The sequence below is a fragment of the Cryptomeria japonica genome, chromosome 2 (assembly GCF_030272615.1).
Source record: "Cryptomeria japonica chromosome 2, Sugi_1.0, whole genome shotgun sequence".
NCBI lineage: Eukaryota > Viridiplantae > Streptophyta > Pinopsida > Cupressales > Cupressaceae > Cryptomeria > Cryptomeria japonica.
In genome coordinates, this window is record NC_081406.1 from 664,115,105 (window position 1) to 664,124,806 (window position 9,702).

The 9,702-nt window shown below is 34.6% G+C and overlaps 1 long non-coding RNA gene across 3 annotated transcripts; it reads right to left on the reverse strand.

Moving 5' to 3' along the window:
• Positions 1-610: 610 nt before the first annotated feature.
• On the reverse strand, positions 611-3,955 carry LOC131055457 (uncharacterized). Of its 3 annotated transcripts, none has more exons than XR_009108358.2 (3): positions 3,714-3,930; positions 1,361-3,574; positions 611-1,237 (listed from the first exon to the last, which is right to left on the reverse strand). It is a non-coding gene; the product is annotated as an uncharacterized LOC131055457 (long non-coding RNA). The 3 variants fall into 3 exon arrangements; XR_009108357.2 differs by having other exon boundaries at positions 611-1,933; positions 2,747-3,574; positions 3,714-3,929; XR_009108356.2 differs by having other exon boundaries at positions 611-3,574; positions 3,714-3,955.
• Between the last annotated feature and the right edge of the window lie 5,747 nt (positions 3,956-9,702).

A 9,702-nucleotide genomic window follows, 5' to 3' on the forward strand; every position in this document is an offset into this window, starting at 1 on the left:
TTTTGTGGCAAATGATATGTCCCATAGATCAGCGAAGGATAGAAATAAGGTCAAGTTTTCAGGGTTTGCAATATTCTAATAGATACATTCTTGTCATAGGTAGACACCTAAACGGAAATAAACTACTGCCGTGAACTGAAAATGAACACTAAATTATATTCTGGTTCCATTCAAATTAAACACTTAATATTGTGGAATGGTAGAAAATAGCATCCATTCACTTATTCTGTGAGAGGAGGTAAAACACAGAAACACGAGTTAGCCACTAAAAATTATGAGAACTAGTTACACTTTAGTTCCATACCAGCCAAAACATAACTTTTTTTAAGGGATGAGTTCTTTCAAAACCTTATTCTTCCAAACCCCTATCACCAACCGAAGACATAACAACACGACAATTGCCTATCATTGAAATTCATTAAATTTGAAAGCAACTCTTGAAAATAGCATAATTTCAATTTCCAATATCCAAATAAGAATCACTGAGATAAATCAACAGCTACCAATTAGTAAATTTAGCTTAGAATTTGAATTGGACAGACCTATTCTTTATTCTCGGTCATTGATCATAAACATAATGATTGTAGAAACAAATAATAGAGATTGGAGAGATGCAAAGTTTGTGGGCCAGTATAACTCCCTTTTTCTATTATATTGAGTTAATACACTTGAAATCATTTTTTTTTCAAACAGATCCTCTGATTCCTGGAGTGAATAGGACTGTAAAAAAAATTACAGCAACTTAGCTACACCTTATAAATGAAGGAAATGCCCAAAGATCTAAGGATACCCAAATCGTGAGCTGTGACAATAATGAAACTATCCATTCCAAGGGAGATCGTCATTGGAAGCAGAGCATCTAGTTGGCCTCATGATCCACATCATCCAGAACTATCAGCAGACTAATAGATCTCATATGACTTGCATTAATGTATATTGTTAAATAGAAAAAAGTATGGCATGAAGGTCCTCCAAGTTATCTGCTAGTGAAACTGTAGATGGAGAAGCACCTTCTATCCCATAATGCTTTTCGCGAGTGTCATTTTACCACAATACCCCATTTCCACAATTTGTGCCTTCTGTCCACTCTACAGAGATTGCAGTGTAGGAGTTACAAAGTCTCTTACAGCTTCATTGAGACAACAGGATGTTTGGCTACATTGAATGAAAAAAATGTAGTCATCTTTAATGCAAAATTCACAATACTCTTCATCAGTCTCCACTCATTCGTAAACATCTACAACAAAATAGAAAACAAATGAAATAAAATTTACTTAGTATAGCACAAAGTAGATCACAGAGCAAGTGAACGAAATGCAAAACAGATAAGTCAGGATGGTAGAGGACTTAATATTTATACATTATTAAGCATGTAGCCAAACTGAAATGAAACAATTGTATGGCGACATTTTCCACTTGTAAAGTGCTCTTCTAGAAATGGAAAATTTTAGGGCTTGGATAACTCTCTTCAGAAAATAGTATCTTGAATGCTTGTGTTTCACTTCGATCAAGATGCTTAATCCTGACCACTTTGACCCAAAAATCAACTATGAGTTAATGAAATGTTTTTGGTAAAGACTTCATCCTAATGAGACTACATTTAGAGAATCCAAAAGATTTAGAATCTATAATCTGCCTTGGCGAAGCTTTTACAATTGTTAGAAGCAAGAATTGAAAGATGATTCAAGCAGGACAAATTTACAAGAGTGTCTGACAAACTTTCGAATGACAAACTGCTTATGCTCATAAATTCCAATTTACTCAAAATTCTGAGGTTGGAACACTCCTCAAGAAGAGGATCTTTCATTTCAGAAATTGCATTTTGCTTCATTGACAAATGTCTGTTGTTACATCCCTCATGTTGTTCTCGTCAAGATGGAGCTTCTTCAGGAAAATCTGATTTGTGATTTGATGAGGCAACTCTTGAGATTCCCTGCATCCCAAAAACTTCAGCTTCTTGTATGATATTTTTGAAAATGTCAAATGTGAACATGACCTTGAAACAATACCATAAACCAAGATATAGAAGCAATGTTAGCTGCTTAAAAGTAACTCAAAACATATTAGATTCTATCCAGCTGGACAAATCAATATACCACAGGTTTGTCATATCCTTAAACAGTTAGGTACTAATGATAGCATTTTTAACTCTGGATGCTCCAACAATTTGAGAAGACAGTTATTTTGAAGTCTCCTAATGGGAACCTGGTATGCTCAACGAATCAAGGTTTTCTTTTCTGATTTGCAAGAATGTTAACTGCTTCAAAGAGACTGGAAACATCTTAGACTCCATTCAGTTGGACAAATCTATTTGCTGCAAGTTTGTTAAATCTTTGAAAGAGGTAGTTATGAAGATAGAATTTTTAACTAGAGGTGCTCCAGCTATTTGAGAAGATGGAATTCTACTGGAAGCCTCATCCTAGGAAATTAATGGGCTGAATCAATCAAAGATTTATTTTTTTCAAATACCTCAGACATCCTATGAAATTTCAGAAATATTGGAATCTAGGGCTGAAAGAAATAATCGGTGGTCTCCACTGCAAAGGAGCCTGCAGCCAATTTTCATTCACTCGGACAGAAAGAATGCACCAATTTTTACAGGAAGCCAAAACAGAAATACTAGCATCTGTATTAGCCTTGCATACTTCTTTTATGTCAAGAATGTGATAAAGATTTAAAAGTATGAATAGGAAAAAAAAAACATGAACATGAAATTACATTTCATTGAAGAAAAAAACAGACTCACCTCTATTTGTGTCCAAATGTCGATCATCCTTCCAATAGTAAATGAATGTTTAAGTGAAATTTCTCTTCCCAGATCACAGAAGGTGGTCATGCATTCTTATGCTATTCTGACTCTTGAAGTTCAAGAGAAACAATTTTAAATAAATGATTCCCAACTATGTAGACCACTCACTAATGATTTATGCCCTACTGAACTGGGCATACTTTATAATGTCATTTCCCATAGAAATTGTCAAACTCTTTGCTTTTCAATGAAAAAACAAGCTATATCTACGGAAATCTTCTACCATTCTAAGTGCAGAATATAGCAGCTTACTTTTGACCTCTGTTTAATATATACCTCGAATATGCTAGAGACTTCATCTCACTGAGACTCTTAGTAACCTTCCAGATTCACCCACCTCTATCCTCCTAATACTTTAAGAGACAAAGGTAATCCATAGAAAGAACTCGTTGAAATTTCTGTCAGATCTTCAAATCCATGAGGCAAATAAGATTGTAACCAAGCATGCCAACAAAAAAGCTACTTGGCCACTTTAAGATTAGAGGAGATCATATAAGATCTAAAGTATTTATCTACATCAACTCCCAGATAAAAATCAAAGCGGCATCTATAAATAGAGGAGATTTCTTAAATATCCAATTGTTTGACAAGTGTAATTTTACCAAAACCGCCCATCCCTACCAAATCTAAAGAGATTGCAGCGTAGATGTTGCAAAAGTTCTTCTGTAGACTCCATTTGCAAGTTTGGTTATTCCTAACGAATACATTTTCATCCGCTCCAATGCTGCATAATCCACAATGCTCTTCAACGAGCTCCACTCATCACTGATGTTTACAACACAATAGAAAACAAATTAAACAAACAATCACTGAGAGTTAAAAATGAGCAGATGAATTGCTGATCGAATGAATGAATTAGATCTAAGATGTAAAAAGATGGAGAGGCACAGTATTTGACACTCACCGTGTATTTGATGAATCGTATAACTCCATTTATCAATTAGAAAGTGTGTGGGTGTAGCCACCTCCTTTCAGCTAAGGAAAATGCACTACTTCAATTTTAGGAAATCCGATAAGGAGATATGCCAAACTGGTATTAGGTATAAGATGAAGGAACCATAGTGATAAGGTAAAGGAACCGATCGACGGCATCGGAAGCACCGTTGGCATGCATCCCTTGCAACGCACCGACCAATGATAGAAAGGCAGTTCGCTCTTTGACAACCATGTAATGCATTGTCTCTAGGTTTTGGTTTTTGTTTTTTTTAATAAAAGATTCTTTTGTTTATGTTGATTTATTCCATTTATTTTAAAACTTCAAATTATATATCATATTACTGCAATTGTGAAATTTGCATAATCATGTCAATCTTATTGAATTTGGGTATATTGGAAGAGAATATCTTAATGCAATTACATATTGATAAATGGCACAATCGTGTGTAAAGTTGGGATCATTTCTTATATCGTTACTTGTCTCATTTACATATTCTTCTATACTTCGCTCCATCATATCCATATCTACACATATTTCCGTGTATTAACATTTATAATGTCCATTATTGCTACTATATTTGAACATTTATTTCTGCCTAGTTATACGTGTATGTGTTGAGTCAATTTTGTTGGCACATAATCAATCTTAAACATGCAAATTAATCCCAAAAGATTTGAAATTCAAATTTTGGTTAGCTCTCACCCATTCCTTTTTTGGCTTAAGTTGAATGGGTGCACGTTTTGCATGATTTTGTGTTGCGTGTTTGTAATTAAAGACATTTAATTGCATTCATTGGCAAGTCCTCTCTCGTATTCAAAAATCATTTTATTCAATAGGAACCCTTTGATTAGAGAACCTAAAAAAATAATCTAATTTTGTGCCATTTCATTCTAGAGCATTTCCATGTCTAAAGATTGTTGTCCTTGAATAATTTCATGACTGTAATATTCATCCTATTAAGGAGGTTGACTTATAAGAAAGCAGCTCTTGAGATCTAGCAATCTCCCTTGGGCATTTCTAAACACTGCTAGTCCTTAAGATTTCATGAAGGACAAAGAATAAGGTGAACTAGAAAGCTAAACTACACTTTACCAAATGATTTTTGTAAGTCATAGATCAAATCTATTTGAAAAAGACCTAGATACATAGACTCAAGCTCCCATAAGTTGATAGATTATTCTAATTTTTAAGTAGAGTACACATTAAGAGAAAAAATATTTAATTTTAATAGAAGGATTGTTAGTGTATTATTTTATTTTTTATATACAATTAATTAGTTTATTGCACAATATGCACATTAGATAGGATAAACTTTCTAAGATAGGAATCTACTTAGGAATGTTGTATTTGCACCATGTGACTTATATTTTATTAGTTCGGTGGAGATGTTGTGCACACATTTCACTTCATCTCCTAGTATCCCACAATGATTGTATATTCACATCTCTTGATGGTGTATCTTATATATACCCACTTGTAGCTCTCATTTGAGTAATATAATATATAACCAAATTTGTATATTTGTGTCATTTGATATAATAAAATTATTCTTTCATTTTTTTTTATCTCTATGTCCTTTCATTGAAGCTCCTTGATCTTGGTTGGCTATCTTCATTGTCATATCTTACATGGTATCAAAACTTATGGGATTACTTCTTGTTAGTATTTTTTGAGATCTAAGTTGCATATCTTGTCAAAAAAAAAGAAGAGTATACTCTTCTCTTGCATCAAAATATGATCTAAACAATTTAAAAAATTAATAGATATACCAAATTTTGATGGAATCCTTTTGTAGGTTTGTCTCACAAATTACTTTGAGAGATCAGTAGAGTAAATTTGAGCTCACCATTGAGTTCAAAGCATCCAAGAAAACTAAATTTTATTTTTTCATCTAAATCAAACATAGGAGGTCAAGTCTCTAAGGTTTTGAGGGAATGATCTTTTATTGTACATCTATCACTTGTCATTTGGAGCATATTGGGAAAAAATTGATGCATTCATTGCATCTAGAAAGTAAAAATTGCCATACGGTGACTATCAAATCATTAGAAGTATTTACCTCTTTTCCTTAATCTGATAGGGACATTTTCCCCCTCCATAATAGAATTAGTTTGCACAGGTCTACACAAATCAATGTACACTAAATCTAATGGTGCTCTTGCCCTTCTAAAATTTCATGACAGATAGGGATGTCTATGTTGCTTTCCTAAAATGCAAGCATCACACCTACCACTAGGCTCTACAATGGTTGGTAAGTCTCTAACCATACCCTTGTATAGAAGACCCACACCCAAATAGGCTAAATGCCCAAACCTCGGGTGCCAAAGTCTAGAGGGGTCTTGAATTTGACTATCTTGAAGATTGATTAGTGTTGTACTATCGTACACTTGTAATGTTTGTGAGTTATAGTTGTGAACTAGGTAGATAAGAAAGTTTGTATCCTCAAAGGAAACATCCCATTCTTCATCATTGAGACTTCTGCAACAATATTCTTGCTCCCATTCTTGTTAAAGATGATAGATTCTCCTTTCTCCATTAGCACCATGTAACCTCTTTAGATCAACTATCCAAAACTTAAGAGAATGTGTTAAATACATGCAAAAAAATAAACATTATTTATCTTCTTTTTGTCACCATACTTGGTGTGGATCATAATAGATGATGGTATGATGAAAGAATAAGTATCCGGTGGATTACGAGGAGGGGGGGGGGGGGGTGAATCAATAAACTGAAAAATTGATACAAGCTTCCCAATCTCAAATTCAAACTCACAAAGTAAACTTTCACTGTCAAGATCAATACTCATAAGAATACTCAACATCAACTGGTTAACTGTTATAACAACTTAACAGTAAACAACTTCAATCTTGTAAACATCAAAATGCTTAATCATATATCAACATATTCCATCTCTCAATGCTTCTAGTTATCTTGCCTTATCAGAATAGTTAAGTAGTCAATCAAATCAGCATATAAGATCATAACCACAAAAACATTCACCACATGACACAAATGTTTATACGTGGAAAACCCAAATAGGTAAAAACCACGGTGAGATGAGACTCACAAGATAGCTATCTGAACTCTTCTGAAGTTCGCCTTGTTAGGAGCCAAGCCTGTTAAAGCTTTAAGAACTGATCCTATTAGGAATCACCCGGTTAAGGGATTTACAAAATGCCTTGATGAAAATAAAATACCCCACTAGGAGTAACCTCGGTGGAGGATTTGAGAATCCAAGCTAATGGATCACCTTTTTAGAGGCTTTAAGAAGTAACCAAGCTTGTTAGAGCTTACCCGGTTAGGGGATTTCAATTCTGCTGTAATTGTTAGAAAACAATAGGTTTTCTTGATCTGTCTGAATAGCACTACATTAGCTTGATCGGATCCTTTTAAGCTTCAATATGCCTTTACTCAAACTGCAGATCCGTTCTCTGGTTAGGAAACCACACACTCAACTGATTTCTGCCAACTTTTGCCAACAACTTGATAAACAACTTCATCGACCTTAAATACAAATCGATTAGGTCGATAACACAACAAAAACCTAATTCTCTCATAGAGATTACAAACAAATCGGTTCAAGTGTGACCATTGGATTTACATAACAATCTATACACATTCTTCAAGAAAATTCCAACCGCTCCATGATCACCGCTTCATCGGACTTTGTAACTCATCACGCGCTATGCATTAGATGCAATCCACTTTGCTCATTCCCTACACAATCAAACAAATGCACCAAAACAATATGAACTTATCCTCATACAATGATCACACATTTTGCCATCATTACTGCTCATCATTAGATCTTAAACCAACAAACTTGATCGGTTAGGGTTTAACAAAAACAACTGGTAGGGTTTACCGGTTACATTGCATAGAAAAGGTTTAACCTTATACACCGATTTACCGGTTCAACTCACAAACTTACATACCGGATTACAAAATCTTCCTCAAAGCTCTTACTACCAGTTACAAGACAATATTAATAACAACAACAATATCAACAATATCATAAATACCATCACGGGTTCAATTGACATCAATGACAACATAGCATATCATTAATGCAATCTTTATGTAAATGCCAACAATCTCCCCTTTTGGCATTGATGGCAATACAAATATCAACACCTTTGATTGTTGTTGTGAATGGTGAATAGGAATCCTGGTTTACATTACTAAGTATTCACCATGCTCGGTTTGTCTTCAGCCTGTTGCTGGTTTCCCTTTGCCAATTACATAATTCTTCTCCTAATCACATAATTCTTCTCCCCCTTTGACAACAATGCCAAATTGAAAGTAAAACATGTAATTGCAAATTTTCATTGTGCATCAACAATTTACTGCAACTTGATGCTCCCCCTGTGGAATACATCCACTTCTTCATCAATCCATGTAAAATTTTGTAAGTGATTCAGGGACTGATGCAATCAACATCATGCTCAACTAACTTCATGAAGAGGGACAACCCCCAAATGACTTCTAAGATACTCAAAAGTGGTCTTAGGTAGAGGTTTGGTAAAGATATCTGCAAGCTGCTCCTTGGTAGAAACATGCTCTAAGATAACATCTTTACTTTAAACTTTTTCCCTCAAAAAGTGATACTTCAATTCAATGTGCTTGGTGTGAGCATGCAAAACAAGATTCTTAGAAATATTTATGGCACTTGTATTATCACATAAAATCTTTATAGGTTATGAGATCTTCATCTTAAAACCTTCCAAAATGTGCCTCATCCAAAAAGCCTGTGTGCAAGTCATATAAGCTACAACATACTCAACTTTAGCAGTAGATTGTGAAGTACAACTCTGATTCTTACTACTCCATGAAACAAGCCTTCCTCCTAGAAAGAATGCTCCACTGGTAGTACTTTTCCGGTCTTCAGTATTTCCTGCCCAATCAACATCTGGGTATGCCTTCAAATCAAAGTTTCCTCCATATGAATACCATAATTCATAGTCAACTATACCTTTCAGATACCTAAAAATTCTCTTGGTTGCTATCAGGTGTGCTTCCTTTGGATTCTTCTGAAATCTAGCAACTATACCAACCGCATGGGCAATATCCGGTCTGCTGTGAACAACATAGTGTAATTTGCCAATCATTGACTTGTATTTCTTTTCATTAATGGACTTGGATTCATCTTCCTTGGATAACTTACAACCTGTAACCATTGGTGTTCCAACTGGTTTACAGTCACTCATGCCAAAAGTCTTCAAAACCTCTTTCACATACTTAGATTGAGTAATGAAAATACCATTCTTCATTTGTTCTATCTACAAGCCTATGAAAATTTTTATTTCCCCTACTAAAGACATTTCAAACTCATTTTTCATTTCATATGCAAAACTATTGCTTATGACATCATTACCTCCAAAAATAATATCATCAACAAATACTTCACTGACCAGTATTTCATCTCCTTTAGACTTGAGATAAATATTACTATCATCACTAGTTCTTGCAAAGCCTATCTTCATCAGATGTGTATGAAGTCGTTCATACCATGCTTTGGATGCCTGCTTTAATCCATAGAAAGCTTTATGCAATCTGTATACCATGTCTTTCTCATCTGTCAAAGCATAACCATCTGGCTACTTTATGTATACCTCTTCTTCCAATATCCCATTAAAAAATGCAGACTTAACATCCATATGATAGACCTTGAACTTCTTATGGGTTGCAAATGCAAGTAAAGTTCTGACACCTTCTAGTCTCGCTATTGGTGCAAAAGTTTTGCCATAATCTTCTCCTTCTTCTTGAGCATAACCCTTGCAGACTAATCTTGCCTTGTTGTGAACTACAACACCATCTTCATTTGACTTGTTTCTGAATACCCATTTAGTACCTATAACATTCTTATTTACCGGTCGGGGTACCAGGGTCCAGGTGTTGTTCTTCTCAATTTGATTCAATTCCTCCTCCATAGCTTTAACCCAATGATCATCACCAA